Raw genomic sequence first — 17,051 nt, 5'->3', positions numbered from 1 at the left:
AAAAAAAAAAAAAAAAAAAAAGAATGCCCTGCTTAGGGAAAGATGAAGATGAGTTAAAGGACAATGTAGTAGAACCAACAATTTCAGCCTTTCAGATCAATTTGTGTGACTGTGTTCAGTAGTATCCAATTTTACCATCACTACTGCCCATTTCGTTTTAGTTCCCAGGATTTAAAATCCCAAAGGACAGAAATGATGAGTATACTACATGTTAGCATTAGTAATATTAAAAATAGTTGCCACTTAAATTGAAACCTGAAGGGCCTGTACTTGACACATACTTTTAAAAATCTTAATAACAATTAATAAAGTATATATTGTATTCCAAGGCTATTAGACACTGAGCAATTTGGACCAAGTCAACAGTTAATTAGTAACAGCAACTCAAACTTAGGTCGGACTAAAAAATCTGCATTCTAAAATAAACATCAGTAGGGGCACCAGGGTAGCTCAGTCGGTTAAGCATCTGCCTTCAACTCAGGTTATGAGCTCAGGGTCCTGAGATCGAGCCTTACATGGATCCCCACTTAGTGGAGAGTCTGCTTGTCCCTCTCCCTGTGCCCCCCCCCATTGCGCATGCACTCTTTCTCTCCTCTCTCAAATAAATAAAATCTTTATCTATAAACAAATAAATAACAACTCAGTAAAGCTTTTTTTTTTTTTTTTAATGTCTGCATTCTTTCCACTAGATCACTCTGCTTTCCTTTGTCAAATCTGAAATCCTTACAACAGATACATAAAGCGTATCTTTATATGGTTCTGGACAATATGAAGGAGTTATCTGTCAGAATATTTTAGCGAAATAAATTAAAGGGGGCTTTAAAATCTGAAAATATTAACTTACTAAGAACTGCAACACTTTCCCCCAACTTTAAATTAAATGAATTCAGGCCTCAGTTTTCCACATTCCTTTCCTCCAAGATATCTGAGTATCCTAAAAACAAATACATAAATAACCTGGTTATTTATCTCTGTTGTTAAGTGAAAAAAAAGTAATGTGAAAATGTTTCTGGCCATACTCAACAACAAAAACTGCCTACCAATATGTAATCTTCCCTTCAAAAATCAGTCATGGTCATTACCCAACCTCTAAGTAATACATCTGACTAGATTATCATGCTAATAAAGGAGAAGAAAGGGAAGCCACAGGAAATTCAACAGGTAATTTATAACTGGCTCTCATTAGATTCACAGACTGGGTTTAATCAGAGGTCAAATGACAAGGTGGGATTATGGAAGCCGGCAACAACCATATTTAATAAAATGTCTTTTACATAACACCGTCACTTTCCCCACAAGGGAGTTCAAAAATTATTTTCACTCCTCAGTCACTCTAAGGCTAAGAAGGCCAATAACAGCTCACAGTAACCAGAGTTTCTGAAAAGGAATTCAATTCTGTGTTCTCTTCAGAATCTTCCTTTCCCAACGGAGAAAAAATTTCATTTATGAGTCAAATTGAGAGAAAAAAGAAAATACAAAATGAGCTGTAAATCTCTGCTCATCGTCTTCAAAGCAGCATCAAAAATTAGTAAGAAAAAGTAAAATGTTGCTGACTGAACATAGCACCTCCCTATTCTCCATTATAAGGCATCTTCCCAAGCCAGTTACTAGTTGGAAGTACCTGGTAAGGGGTGAGCGATAACGTCATACTTCACCCTTGTCTAACTATGAACTTAGAACACTGCAATACCTACATAAAAGACTTAAAACAAAGGAAAGAAAAAAGCAAGTCCTTCCCTAATTCTTAACTAGGACCAAAGGTCCTGCTTGACCTTGCTCCTGGCTCATATCATCAAGCATCTTTAGCAACTGCTCTCAATACCTCTTCTTGCTCTTTTACGCTCTGGCCAAACTGGCAGAGACCAAAGGAGAATTCCCTGGTAGCCCCTTTTCATGGAACTCCTTGTCTTTTGCTATACTTACAATTATAATTTTAATCATTAATTCAAGCATTTTTTTAAAAATGTCTGTTTCAAGATACTTTTGTTATTGTAGTGAATAGGACAAAGTCCCTAACAGGAGGAAATTTACATTCCAGAGGCGGAGAAAGACAATAAACTAGTAAGCAAAAGCATGTGTGTGCGAATATAAAAATGTCATTGTGCGGATGCCTGGGTGGCTCAGATGGTTGAGCCTATGACTCTTAGTTTCAGCTCAGGTTATGATCTCCAGGTTGTGAGATGGAGCCCTGTACTCAGCAGGGAGTCTGCTCCCTCTCCCCCCCGGCCCTCTCCCACTCACGTGTGCAAGCGCACACTCTTCGTCTAAAATAAATAAATCTTTTTAAAGAAGTCATTGTGATGTGAAGCTGTCCCTTTATAACTGGTCGTCAAGAACAGCTCTTTAAAAAGTGGCAGGGAACTGAACAGTATAAAGAACCAAAGTGACAGGAGACCTGCACAAAAGCTTTCCAGACAGAGGGAATAGTAAATGTACAGACAGGAATGCACTAGAGTAAGAGTAAAAAGACCAGTGTGGTTGGAGCACAGTGAGCTAAGGGAAAAGCAGTAAGATGATAACAAAGAGGTAAACGGAAGCAGACATACCCTAGCTCCTGCAGGGCCTTTGTAGCCTATGATAAGGAGTCTGACTCTAAGTGCGATATGAAGACTTTGGAGACTGGAGCAGGGATACAATGTGCTATCATTTACATTTTGTCTGTCTGTTTTGTTTTTTAAGTAGGCTCCAAGCTGGGCTTGAACTCATGGCTGAGATCCAGACCTGAGCTGAAATCAAGAGTCAGACGCTTAACCGATGGAGACACCCAGGCACCCCTATCTTTTACATTTTTAAGTCCACTTTGGCTGTTGTGTGAACACACTGTAGATGATCAAAGAAGCAGGAAGACAAATTAGGAGGCTGCTGAGGTTGTCCAGTCAAAAGATAAATAATAGCTTGGACTGGTGTGAAACACTGGAAATGGAAAAAGGCAAATTACATTCATAAAGTAATCTGAAGGTGCAGCAAGTAAGAATTACCAATGGATCAGAACATGGAGATGAGAAAAATCTGGTGTCTGTGTCAGCCCAGTGAGAATGGATTTAACCACTATAAAAGCAGGGACTGTGTTCGACTTATATTTCGCTCCTTGAACACAGGGAACAGTGCAGTATGTTCTAGTTGAATGAACTAATGAATGGCTTATTGCATTTCTCAGAAGAATAAAAACACGAGCATTTAATTTGCTGGCAAATACAGGTAGGGTGTCAGACATGGAAATTAAGTACCTTAGGAAAGAAAGGGAAGTTAAAAGATTCTGAAATAAATCAGAGACCCATGTTTCACTGAACTTGCAAACTCACCTCTAAGCACCACCTCTGTGAAAGTGGAATATATATGAAAATGGTTTATTCAGGGAAATGAATTATAGTCTCTGGACAACACTGCTTTTTTGTGCATGAGAAGACTGGCTACACCATTTGACATGATTACTTAAAGAGACAGACTTGCTTCATCAAGTTAAGCTAGAGGTACGTGGAGTCCTTGATATCAGGAATGTGGGTAAATCAGCCATAAATCAAAGCATGTTGAATTTTTTTTTAAGAGACAAAATAAGTTTAGCAAACAAAGTCTGTTAAAGGGGAGAATGGAAATTATTTTTAAAATAACTCAAAGCCTACTCATGTATTTGCAAAGTACAGGACTAAATTTCATGCTTTTAAATAAAATTCAGTTTTATTTGACATTCTTAACCTCCTCTGCAGGAGCTACTTAGGATGGGGGTAGCGGGGAACTATTTTCCTCCAAGAAATTTACTGGAGTCTTTAGGCAGTATTTCTCAATGCTGGCCATACATTAGAATTATCTGGGGAGGTATTAAAAACATGAATACTGGAGACCCACCCCAGATAAATTAAATCAAAATTTAACTGGGGGTAAGGCCTGGACTTTTTCCTTAAATGCTTCCCAGGTGATTCTACTTAGCAGCCCAAGTTGTGAACTACCAACCTACAGCAATAAAGATTAGGGTGATTTAAATAAAAAACGCTTAAAGAAACTCAATATCTTCTGAGTCAACAAAATTGAGCCCTCATAACATGTGGCTCATAGTGGGCATTTTGGAAAGCAGATAAAAGGACTTGACTTGGAATGGTAAATGGTTCTGTTTCATACATACTCAAACAGCTCAGGTAAGGAGAGAACATAATTTTAAATAAATAAGTAAAAATCCTGGTTAATCCCACCCACATTCTTTCCTACAGTTTGCATTACTACAGCGACAACACTGGAGAATCAAAATCAAGGTCTTCTTCCTGAAAAGCTCCCTTAAATCTCTATAGAACAGCGATTACTGGTGCAAAGCTAAATACATCTCCAGCCATCAAAACAAATTTCTTTAAGAAATTCTACAGAGCACAAGAGAGTAAAGCAAAACCTTGGTTAATTAACTAAGGTACCTTTCCATCCTCCTGAACGAACACCTGAAGAAGGAGGCCATAGTTTCTTTTCAATTACACTCTAAAACCCTCTGATCCTTACATCATTATAGATGTTCAAACTGCCACCAATTTTATTTTTAACTGTCACCAGTATTATCCGAGAAGTGACAAATTTCCAATCTATGATCAATGGTAAAAGAGACAGGAATAAAAGAGAAAGGAAACTGAGTCTGGTTTTTACACTGATTTAGATCCTTCTACACTGAATTAATTGAATAGTCAAAATGACAGCTGAACAAGAATACAAATAAAATATGGGAAGCATTTTTAGTCATAGTATTAGGCTGAAAGGATCTACATCATTGCCCTTATTCATCCAGTTTCTGGACAACTGAAATCAGAACACAGGACCTTTCATTTCATGTTTATATTGAAGTTCAGCTAAGAATTTTCTCAATAAAATTACTTAATGAGCACTGTCTTATTTTAATTGTTTAAAAGCAGCAAAGCAGTAAGAAACTTGAATGCCATGAGTATTCAAAGTACACCCTATGCATTAACCCTGAGTGCCTAACTGGCACTTGGCAAAATGATTACAATATCCATTATCTTTATCATCTGGACTATTACAATGTGAACAGCATTCTGCTGAGCACTATACAATGATCAAAAGACAGGGTCCATATCCTGAAGAAGCTTATAAATTTGAGGAAATAAGCAAGATGGCAATAAAACAAATATTAAGGCTTAAATCACCAAGTACAAATTAAGTTCTTAATAGAAGTTCCAGCTTTGGAGTCTCAGAAGTTAGCAAAAAAAAAAAATTGTTGGTAAGCCAAATAATTAACAAGAAAAACTGTATGTTGGAAGCCGAGGTTAGAAGCCACTCCTCTGGGTCAAGAGAAAGGTGCTCTGTGTCTAAGCAAGCAGACCAGGGCAGTCTCAACTTCGCCATTTACTAGCTAGCTGAGTGAACGTCAACAATCTATCTAACCCTTTAAAAGAGGATACTACCACCAATCACCATGAGAACCAAACAATATAAACGTAGAAAGCATTCTGCACCATGGCGAGCACACAGTCTCAAACTCTGGCTATTACCACCACTATCAGTAAGACAACAGTGCAATCCAAGGACTGGCAGGATTATCTGATTCTCGAGTCCAGTGGTTTTCACGGCTTGGATCCCAGGCGAGCAACAGTAGCATCACCTGGGAACTTTTTAGAAACCCACTCTCTAGGGCTCCACCTCAGATCCATCAAATCATAAACTCTGAAATTTTGGGTCCAGCAGTCTGTGTTTTAATAGCCTCCAGGTGATGGTGATGGACACTGAAGTTGGGGGACCACTGCTCTAGTCAAATCTCCTAACTTTACACATAAAGAAATAGAAACCCAGAGACGGATTTGCCCAAAATAATAATGTAGAGTATTTGTTTAGAGTCCATTACCTGTCACATACTATGCTGGCCATTTTACAAGGTTTTCCCCATAACCACCCAGCCAAGGCCTCCATTTAATAGAAGAGGGTTAATTTGTTAACGGTTACTCAATTATTAATAATTATTTAATTATTAAAATATTGATAAAACCAACATTTAATTTAAACCCAAGTATCTGATCGCCAAATCCTTACTAGACCTATTACTACCAACTGGCACGAGGGAGCAGTACTGGAAGAACGCTAAAACTCCTTCAGTCAAGGACACTGGTCTTTTCTTTTTTTTTTTTTTTTAAAGATTTTATTTATTTATTTGACAGAGAGAGACAGCCAGCAAGAGAGGGAACACAAGCAGGGGGAGTGGGAGAGGAAGAAGCAGGCTCCTAGCGGAGGAGCCTGATGTGGGGCTCGATCCTGAAACGCTGGGATCACGCCCTGAGCCGAAGACAGACGCTTAACGACTGCGCCACCCAGGCGCCCCGACACTGGTCTTTTCATACCACTTCAACTGCAGTAATTTTACTATGAAACATAACCAGAAATTACCACAACTTTAAAAAGCAACTCTCAAAAGAGAGGTGGTAAACTGTTCTGGACTCTAGAAAGAGAAGAACACAACATACTATAAAAACAGATATAACAGAGAAAGAAGCAGAAATCAAAGCACGGAGAAATATAAATGGGATACTTTTGCAGATACCTAAGTATAAAAAGCAATCTGCTATTCAATCTTCCTAACCTCCCTATTCCTAAGAGCCTAGAAGTTTTACATAGTGAGTTATCAGCTCAAGGGTGGCAACAGATTCACAAAAGCTCAATGAAATGACAAGGTGTTTTTATTCTATTAATTAGAATTTTTAATTCTAAAAATTTTAAATAAAGATACCTGATAACTTAAATCCCAAATTAATTTAACCAAGTTAAACAGTATCCTTTCTTCTGCATCCTCCAGTTTCATTGGTTAAAAGATACAAGAAGGCAGAAAAAGAAAATTCCTCATTAATTTTTACCTTCTCTAGTATCTTCATTCATACAATGTGTACTGTTTGCCAAGGCTGTGTTAAGCACTGAGCTTAAGTACCATAATAGAGAGTACACTGTTGTGGACAAGAGACAAAACAAATACATGAACAACATAATTTTAACTTATGGTTAGTTCTATGATGGAACCTGGGTGATGGGACAAAATAATTGGGAAATGCCCTCTTAAAATAGGTGGTGAAGAAAGGCATATTTTAAACTGTTTCCTGAAGAAGAGACACTAAGGCAGCATGCTAAGTAATGGTGATGGGGTAGGGAAGTGGAATTGGGGGTGGGTGAGAAGGGTACTGATCACAATAGAATAAGCTGGGTTTTGGCAAGGAGAAGAAAGAGCTCCATTTTAAACATATTAAAGTTGAGGTATTTACAAGACAGACCTTGGCTATAAATCTGAACTTCAGAGAGGATATATAGGTGGGCCTGAAAACTAAATCCTTAGGCACTTTAACATTCGAACAGTAGGGAAAGAAGAGGGGCCACAAATCTGGAGAGAGGCCTATAAGACAGAGGCAAAGAGGGGAGGGGAAGAATGTACCATCTTGTGATAATTAAATGGATTCTAGCTGATATCCCCTTTATGGTTCTGGGTCTCCCCAATCCTTTTCTCAAAGTCAAGTAACAGTTGGACCTAATTTCCACTCTTTGTCCCCTCCATACTCTACATCATTTCTTCTATCCTTTTCAACAAACACAGGAATACTTTTTAAAAAGAAAAAGATGGGGAGGGGACAGCAAAAGAGTTATTATCTTTTAGAGACAGATTCTGAAATATTTGCAGATGAAATAACATGTTACAGACAAATGGCTTCGGAATAAAGTGTGTATATGTGGGTGTGTGGGGGGGTGGTCTGGGTAAAACTAGAATAGCTGTGAGTTGATGCCTGTTGTAGCTAGTGAAACACACAGTGGCGTTTTACAACACTGTCCTCTCCATTTCTATGTAAGCTTAAATTTTCTATAATAAAACATAACGGGGTGGGAAGTGGCAAACACCAGCCTAAGAGAAACCTCTTGATTTTATCCAGGTAATGAGAGGTACGATCAAGGATCCACAGGGTTGACCCAGATATTCTCAAAGATTAAAGGCATAACAGCAATGAACTTTAAGGGTGAAAGATTTCTTCCTAAACTATATATTGTCATCTTAAAATGTGTCTTAGGTGCTTAAGTCAGGCAAAAATCTACCAAAACGGTGATTCAACAATTCTCCAAAGGGCTATGGCAAACTAGGCTCTACTCAACACCTGCATTTCTTAAGACATCTACTTGAGTTTAATAAAATGTCATCATTTTGAGAATATCTTACCTCGGGAAGCTATAAAACATTCACACATAACAGAGCGGGCATCAAATGTTCCTACACCAGTTAAAATAAAAAAATCACTCATCATACATTCTGTGAGATGCATGCAGTAGGCTCAATAGCTGTTAAACAGTTACGAACTGGGCACTGCATGTTCTGAGTCATAACCCTATACACTAACCAATTATAATACACTTTTTATGAAAATAATAATCCATAGTAATCTTCACATAGAAGACCCTAAGATAAAATTTCCTAATCTACATTCTTTAAACGAAGTATTACTTCCTTCTGAATGCTATGAATGCTATAAGCTAATGTCCCTTTCCTTGTTCAAAACTTTTTTCTGAAACCTGAGTTATTTTGAATTCACCACAAAGTTTACATTAAATTTTATTTTACATACACACACGTTCATGACCCCTCTCAGAAGTAAACAGAGATGAACCAAATTCATACTCTTTTGCTAAAATAATTTCCTAGAAATGACCTAAAATAATCCACAAAAATTAGAAATTTGCCAATATCAGGACTCAAATTTAAACTGAAGTTCTCAATGATAAAGCCCATAACATAAACACACTAAGCAGACAGGTTGCCCAAAGCCCAATCCCACCTCATTTCCTCCTGACATTTATCAACCAAACTTGTAGGCTTTTCCCTTTGCCCACCCCACTCAGGCTCTCTGTTCCCAAATTGTTTCATGAAGATTCAGAAAGAACCAAAAAGGGATGGGGAATCTTTTAGTGAATTTACACAGTATCTTTCTTCCCAAGGTTCAAAATTAAATAAAACCAAGCGAAGAAAACCAGAAGGTCAAAACACTAATGACTTCGAAGGCAAAACACAAGAGCAGTTTACCGCCATTATGGACCAAATTATGTCAGCCAACACACAGTATTTCCTAGAATCTGTAAATTAAAATACAAAGAACATAGTTTGTCATGTTTACTTTTATTTTCTGGGCTGGGAGTTGAGTCCCACAAACCAAATATAAATACTGGAAAATCACATTCTTCAATTATTTCCAGATTAAAATACCTCTTCTGAACACTTGTTATTTGGGGTGGGGTAGCAGCAGAGCTGGAGTACAGTGTAACCCAGAAATAGAAAGCAGATGCTCCACAGCGTGTCAAACCCTTCTCCCAAAACATTATGCTTATCTTTTCTTCTGGGCTTCTGTTCACACTTGTTCCCTTGGCTTACTTCTGTCCCCTGGCCTGCCTTCTTCCTTTTTTACTCTACTTATTTATTTTCTATTCAACCCCATCCTCTCTAATACCTATTAGTCAAAATAGTATTTCATGCTAAAGCATTTTTCTGAAATATTTCCAGATATTCCAAACAGATATCATCCCCTCCCCTTTCTCTAAACCTCAGGAGCTTATTACATTTTTCAGAGTGCATTACTATTTCTGCCCTGTATTCATCAAAGACAGTATTTAGTATCTAATTTTGCATTCTCAAAATTTAACTATAGCATATTATCTTCAGAGCCCAGCAAAAAAATCTTTGTAGTTTTGTAACAAATACAATATTTATTGGAGAAAAAGGTGGAATTCACCTCACCCCCTCTAGATACAATTGTCATAAAAGTCTTCAGTGTGCACTCAAACAATAACAATGTGCCTTTCATCTTTAAACTGATTTCACAAGAATGATTCTTCCCTTCAGTGGAAAAATCCAGGTGAGAAGGTGGTTGAAGTGTGTTACAACCAGCTTCCTAGCCTCTCTAGCTGCCCTCAGAAGTGAACAGTGCCTCACCGCAGTTGAGACTAGCTAAGTGATTGCCCCAGGTTCGTAAGCTATCCAGGAACAGAATTCACATTTCCTGACTGTGGACTTAACTTGAGGAGAACACTGCTCCCTCACACACAAAATAAACACTAGCCTTCAGTTCCCTAAATTAAGAACAAGCCTGGTTGTTTGGATATACAGTAATCTAGAGGTTCAAAGATCTTTAAAAATACTAAGTACAATACAAAAATGAGGTAGTACTTTTCACCTGATCCAAAGGCCTCACCTGACATCAAGAACTGGAGTCCAGGCATCATCACAGTAACCCACAAACATACTTAACAAGGGAAGGAGAATTCACAAGTAACAAATAAAGGATGCATACAAATTTTACCTCTAACCAGGAATCCTGCCCTAGAATTCATTAAACCTACTCACACTCAACTGCCCCCAGGGGCTAAAGGCACCAAAGTATTACCATTAGAAGTCTATGAAGTCTTAAGTTTTTGAGAGGAAACTAGTGTCAATCCACTAAAGGGGAAAGCATGTAAAAGGAAAACTAGAAGGCTTTATTTGCTGCTCACCCCCAAACCCTGAGCAATACACGGGACAACACAGGAACATAATGTCTACTTACTAAATAAGTGAGGCAAAAACCTTTCATCTTTATTAAAATGAACTCACAGTATTCCCATTATTTTCTATCCTCTTATGGAACTTGCCAAATTTTTGGAACTGAGTTTAAAATCTTTCAAAGGCAAAGAAATATACAGTCCCTAACATGCTTTGGATATTGTGACAAATAAAATTAAATACTCACTCTCATCAAGTTCAAAAGCCCTAGCTTCCTCAAGACACTTCATGATTTCCATTATTAATCTTTTCTAACACCCATTTCTCCATTAGGATTCCTCGACCCATTATATTATTCATCTATGTATATGGGCACATGTTTTTGAAGCATTCAATGAACTGCTTACTATGTACTAGTCAGCACAGAGAAGCACAGAGAAAACCTAAGCTTTGGAGTAATACAACCCTGATTCTAGTTCTTGCTTTTAACCAACTACTATGATATCAGACAATGGTTAAGTCATTCACAATGCCTAGTACACTTTTTTCTTATCTGTAAAAATGTGAAAGATTAATATATATTAACATACATAAAAGCATATGTCAGTGACAGGCACTAAGTGAATTTAAGTTTCCTTCCCACTTCGCTATCCTATAATAGTACCCACTGACTTTGGAAACTATCACTCCAACAACAGAAAGCATTCTTAGAAAGCACTGTCCTTAAAACACACACACAGACACACAAAGACACACAGACACTTAAAGGACTTTTGGCCCTGGTCTAAAAACTTCCATAAAATGGGGCGCCTAGTGACCCAGCTGGTTAAGCCTTCGGCTCAGGTCAAGATCCCAGAGTCCTGGGATGGAGCCCCACATGGGGCTCCCTGCTCAGGGGAGAGCCTGCTTCTCCCTTTCCCTCTGCCCCAAGCCCAGCCCCCACCCTGCAGGTGTGCTCTCTTGCACTCTCACTCTCTCAAATAAATGAATAAAACCTTAAATAAATAAACTCTGCCATAATTATTTAAGTAAAACAGTATAATCAAGAGAGGTAAGAATTATTTTCTACTTTTTTACATTATAAATTTTAAAAGTATTAAATAAATGAAAGTCAGCATTTCCTCTTTCTCTATTCCCATCCCATCCTTCAGAAACAGTCACTGTTAATACTCTGGTGTGTTTGTGTATTTTTATTCACAAAGGTTCTTTACAGATATTTGGAAAATAAAAAAATAGCAAAGAATATATGACCTATACACCACCGAAATTTAAAAAACAAGTACGTTTCCATTTTAAAATTATATGCATTTCCACCTTAAAACACATGATGGGAAAGAACAATCCTTACAATTAAGATGCTGGGACAAGAAGCGAGAAAAAAAAAAAAGGAATCTGGACCCCTACCTCATGCCATATACAAAATTAACACAAAGTGGATTACAGGATTAAATGTAAGAGTTAAACTATAAAACTAGAAGGAAGCAGAAGAGTAAATCCTGCATGTCTTTGGGTTAGGCAATAATGTCTCATGCTATGATACAAAGAGCAAAAGAAACAGAAAAAAAGGTAAAATGGACTATGAAAATTGAAAAGTTTTGTGTAATGACCAAATCAGGCAAGTGAAAATAGCCCAAAGAACAGAAGAAAATATCTGCAAATCACATATCTGACAAGAGACTTGTATTAAGAACACATAAAAAACACAATTCAATAATTAAAACAAATAACCAAACCACTTTTAAAAATGGGCAAAGGATAAAAATAGGTATTTCTCCCATGATATACAAATGGCTAAGTACCTGAGATACGCAAATGGATCAACATCATTAGTCACTAGAGAAATGTCAAACCACACCACCAACACCGCTAAAAAAGCAGACAATAAAAAATATTGGCAAAGATGTGGAACTGGAACCCTCATCCACTGCTGGCAGGAATGTAAAATTATGCAGCCTCTTTGGAAAAGTTTGTCTGTTCCTCAAAAATTAAACATGGAACTGCCATATGACCCAGCAATTCCACTCCTAAGTACACACCTAAGAACTGAAAACATGTCTACAAAATCTTGTACATGAATGTTCCTAGCAACATTTCTCATAATAGCCAAAAGGCTGAAAGCCCAGCAATGGATGAAAGAAGAAACAAAATGTGGTAAAGCCATACACTGGGATATCATTTGGCCATAAAAAGGAATGAAATACTGATAAATTCTGTATCACGTATAAACCATGAAAAATGTTTTTTTTTTCATTACGCTAAAGCACAAAACTAAAGGCCACATACTATGATTCCATTTACATGAATGTCTAGCATAAGCAAATCCAGAGACAGGAAGATTAGTGGTTGGGGGGGGTGACAGCTAATGGATAGACGGTTTCTTTCGGGGATGATGAAACATTCCAAAATTAGTGATCATAGCTGCACAACTCTGTAAACACACTGAAACGCACTTAACCGTACACATTTAAGAGGTGAATGTTACAATAAATGAATTATACCTCAATTTAAAATACTAAAATTCTCTCAAAATTTATTGACTGCATCCTGGCACACCAAATATGAGTTGGTACCTGGCAACTTACAAAAATGCTGTTAACACTGATCTTCCAGTTTATAAAAAGAAAGATTCTTCAAAGATATTTAAAATAATTGGAAATACAGCATGTTTTGATTAAGTTTTTTCTTTTTTCAATTTGCTGTGCAACCATCAGCAACACCCATCTCCAGAAGTCTTTCCATCTTGCAAAACTAAAACTCTGTACCCACTTTAACAGCAACTCAACTTCTGGTTCCCCCTTCTCTCGAGACCCTGACAAACACCATTCTTCCTTCTGTATCCATGGAGTTTGACTGCTCTAGGTACCTTATGGAACTGGAATCATACCTATCTGTCTTTTTGTAATAAGCTTATTTCACTTAGCATTATATCCTCAAGGTTCATCCTCAAGGTTGTAGCATATGTCAGAACCTGCTTCCTTTTTAAGGATAAGTAACATTCCATATTATGTTTATGCCATATTTTATTATTCATCTGTTGAAGGATACTCGAATTGCTTCTACTAACTTAATTTTTATGTGATCGACCAATACCTGGAGTAAATCAATTTATTATTAGGAAAAAATAGATTATGCAAATATTTGCACAAACTCTGTGACTACACTAAAAGCCAATGAACAGTATACTTTAAAATAGTGAATTACACATGAATTCTTATCTCAATAAAACTGTTCCACACACACACAGAAAGGCTCCTTTTTGTTCATATTAAATAAGATGAAATACAGCCTAGCACCCCAATAATCAGTGTGAAGTAGTTCCATTGCTGAAACACTGGAAATATCTGCCATCATTTTATACTGCTTCTAGCCACTATGCTGACCTGGATTAGGAATGAGAATCTTTACCAAAGTGACCCAGCAAGAGATTCCATCAGGTCCACTCAGGTGAACAAAAAAAATCATCCAAAAACTCACCTTTCTCCATTTATATTAATAAATTGTTTTGATAGTCAAAATATCTTTGTAGTTTAAAAGAAATGAAAAGCAATCATAGCCTTCACACTAGCAGTGAAACTAACCCACAAAAGTCATGAATTTCCATTAATTATATATTCTATCCCATCCCTTTCCTTCTGAATCTCAGATTCTTATATAATTCAGATGAAATAAATAACATCCTTTCTTTGCTTCTCAAATCAATGGTTCTCAAAACTTGGCCTTGCACCAGAATCACTTGGAGGGCTTTCCTGCTAAAACACTGTTAAAGTCTCCGGGCACTTGGACGGCTCAGTCGGTTGGGTGTCTGCCTTCAGCTCGGGTCGTGATCTCAGGGTCCTGGGATCAAAGCCCTGTATCAGGCTCTCTGCTCAGTGGCGAGTCTGCTTCTTCCTCTCCCTCTTCGTCTGTGATCTCTCTGTGTCCCTCTCTCTCAGATAAAATAAATAAAATTAAAAAGAAAACAAAACACTGTTAAATTTCATCCCCAGTGTTTCTGGTTAAGTAGGCCTGGGGTATGCTCTAAGAACTTGCATTCATAACCTAGGTCAGAAATTCCTAACCAGAACTTAAGTTCCTGGGCCATGTGCACTCTGCTGATCTGGGGACCACACTTTGAGAACCACTGCTAAAGTTAAGTCTAAAAGGCAAATTTAAAGGTCTAGATATAATTGATCACATCAGTATGGTTTTATGACACTTTAGTGTATATTGGGGTAGAAAGTAAAAGGTTGAAATCACAAGGTTTTGCCTATGTATTCTTTGGTATTTTTTTTAATTGTTTAGAGTCAAACCTCACAGATCAAAAGAGGTGAAAGAAGCTTAGCCTCTCAAAATTTATAAATGACACACAATAAATAGCTTTCATTGGTGTTCATCCTTTAAAAAAGGTCTTATACACAGTAACAACTGATACAAACAGTTCTCAGGAGAAAATACTTCAGAGAAAATCAAGGAGGAAGGAATGCAGATAGGCCTACATATCAAGGGACACTCGTAATTTTACATGGTCATGAGGTAAAGTTACCTAGTATTTTGAATGTTACCGCAGTGAACTAAATATTTGAAAAATGGGTTTTGACTGTCTTTTGCCTCTTTCTCTGTTCTAGTAAGTGCATACATTTGTGAGATTCTTCATCTTAAAACATCAATTCCATTATGTCAGAATCCTGAGCAAAAATGTTTCTATTGCTTAAATGAAAGCATCTGAAACTCCTCTCAGGCCTTCTCAGACCCTCCACAATCGCTCCAACCTAGGTGTTTCAAGTAACCTCCCTACTACCCTAGCACAATTCAATAACAGTTACTGCAGCTCTGCAATCCAGCCACTAACATTAGTGTGCCATACCTGGAGTCAAGGCTACTGATCACTAACAACACATACCTGAGCTAGGAAGAAGGAAGATACAGTTCTATGCCACAATATCTTTATTTACCGGCTAAAACTGAGCCAGATCAAGTAGGTGAGTTACTGGATGTGAAAAATCACAATCGTATTACAGTATTCTGTATTCTGGTCACATTCAACTTCCTAATAGATTGTTTAGATACCCATACTTGACTAGACTAAAATCTATCCCCTCTCCGCCCCCCTCCACACACTGGGAACCTAAGCCAGCTCAGTTTTCAAATTATAAAGCTACCTTTTAAGACAAAAAGGTCCCGAGACAGGGAACATCTACATTTAAACTCAGAGGAAGGTCCAAACTCAAGTTCTGCCACTAGGAATCCTTTCACATTTCACAGAATTCCAGATTTAGCTACTCCTAGAGACAAGAAAACAGCCAGCGTCGTCCTCTTTCCTCAAAGCTGTCTACACATCTAAGTCAAGTTCACTGAAGGGAGGAGAAACGGGCTGTTTTAAGGGTCTAAGGTAGAAAAATACTTCCATGCTGTATCCTGACTTCACAAAAGGCCTCTTGCACTAAGCTCAGAACATTCCACTGGGCTACGACAGAAACACTGGGTGAAAAATAAGAAAAAGGAGGCAATTTTCACCTTAGATGCCAAAGAATGGAATATAATTACATTTTCTTCATTGATAGGTTTTTTTATTGTTGTTTTAAACCATATGAAAATGGCAAAAAGAGTAAGCTAGTCAAACATCACCTTCCAACCCTTCCCCCAGACCTTTATCAACTGACCATGTTCTCCCAACTAGATTACAGTTTGAAGAGGAGCAAGCTCTTTAAATCATCAAGCAGAAGGTTCTCACGGTTCCACCTCTTCTGGAAAGATAATGATAATAACCAGTTAAAGAAAAATTAAACAAACTAATCAATTGCAAATACATCCTATTAAAGCAGTCTCTACTTTAGACTTTATGGATAATCCGTGTTTCTGCAGTTGGTATCAAAAAGCCAGCTGCAAAGACAAAATGAGGAAGACTATACGTGAGAAAGACAAAGGTTTAAATTGACACCAAGTGGGATAAGACTGTCAAAGCAGCTGAAACTGCAGTAATAAAAGAACTGTTATCAGAAAAGGGGCTGGTGATTACACCAGACTCGGTAATACCACTCACGCCACAAGACAGCTGTCTCACAGATCCAGGTAGAAACACAACGAGAAATAACAAGAATGGTCCATCAGACCTAAAATGCTTAAAAAAAACCAGCTATATTTAGACAGAAAACAAAAGCACATGGATTCATTAAATGAAATAATCCAGGTTTAAACTGTTTAAGAAAATATCATAAGCCGTCTAGACAACTGTCAGTCCATAGGTAAATGTCCTTCGTATACTTGAGCAGGTATCTCGAGAAGACATTCTATGAGTGGGGAGGAACACCAATGCTGAAGCTGCAGGGGAAAAACATTTTTCCCACAGATGTGTGAAGGCTTTCCCTATTGTTCAAGGAAGTTGTGGTCTTCATTCCGACCAAGTATGCATGACAACCCTTTTAGGAGGGTTACTATAAAAGGGTATGAGTGAGTCTGGGCTACATTCATGATTTCAGTTGCTAGTCTGCACTAACACCAACAAATTTATCTAGAAGTCAGTCCCTGTATCTGTAAAAGAGAGTAGCCCAGATACCACCACCTAAGGCCTCTTAAAACTTTTACCAAATCCGTGACGCTA

The 17,051-nt window shown here is 37.6% G+C and overlaps 1 protein-coding gene across 2 annotated transcripts in view; it reads right to left on the bottom strand.

Annotated features, from left to right (window-relative positions):
- The window catches only part of KANSL1 (KAT8 regulatory NSL complex subunit 1), a 177,064-nt gene that overhangs the window by 82,346 nt on the left and 77,667 nt on the right, over positions 1-17,051 (bottom strand). The gene's annotated exons all lie outside the window — the stretch shown is intronic.

Source organism: Ursus maritimus, unplaced genomic scaffold, assembly GCF_017311325.1.
Source record: "Ursus maritimus isolate PB19 unplaced genomic scaffold, ASM1731132v1 scaffold_24, whole genome shotgun sequence".
Classification (NCBI taxonomy): domain Eukaryota; kingdom Metazoa; phylum Chordata; class Mammalia; order Carnivora; family Ursidae; genus Ursus; species Ursus maritimus.
This window is presented reverse-complemented; position numbering and strand designations above follow the sequence as displayed.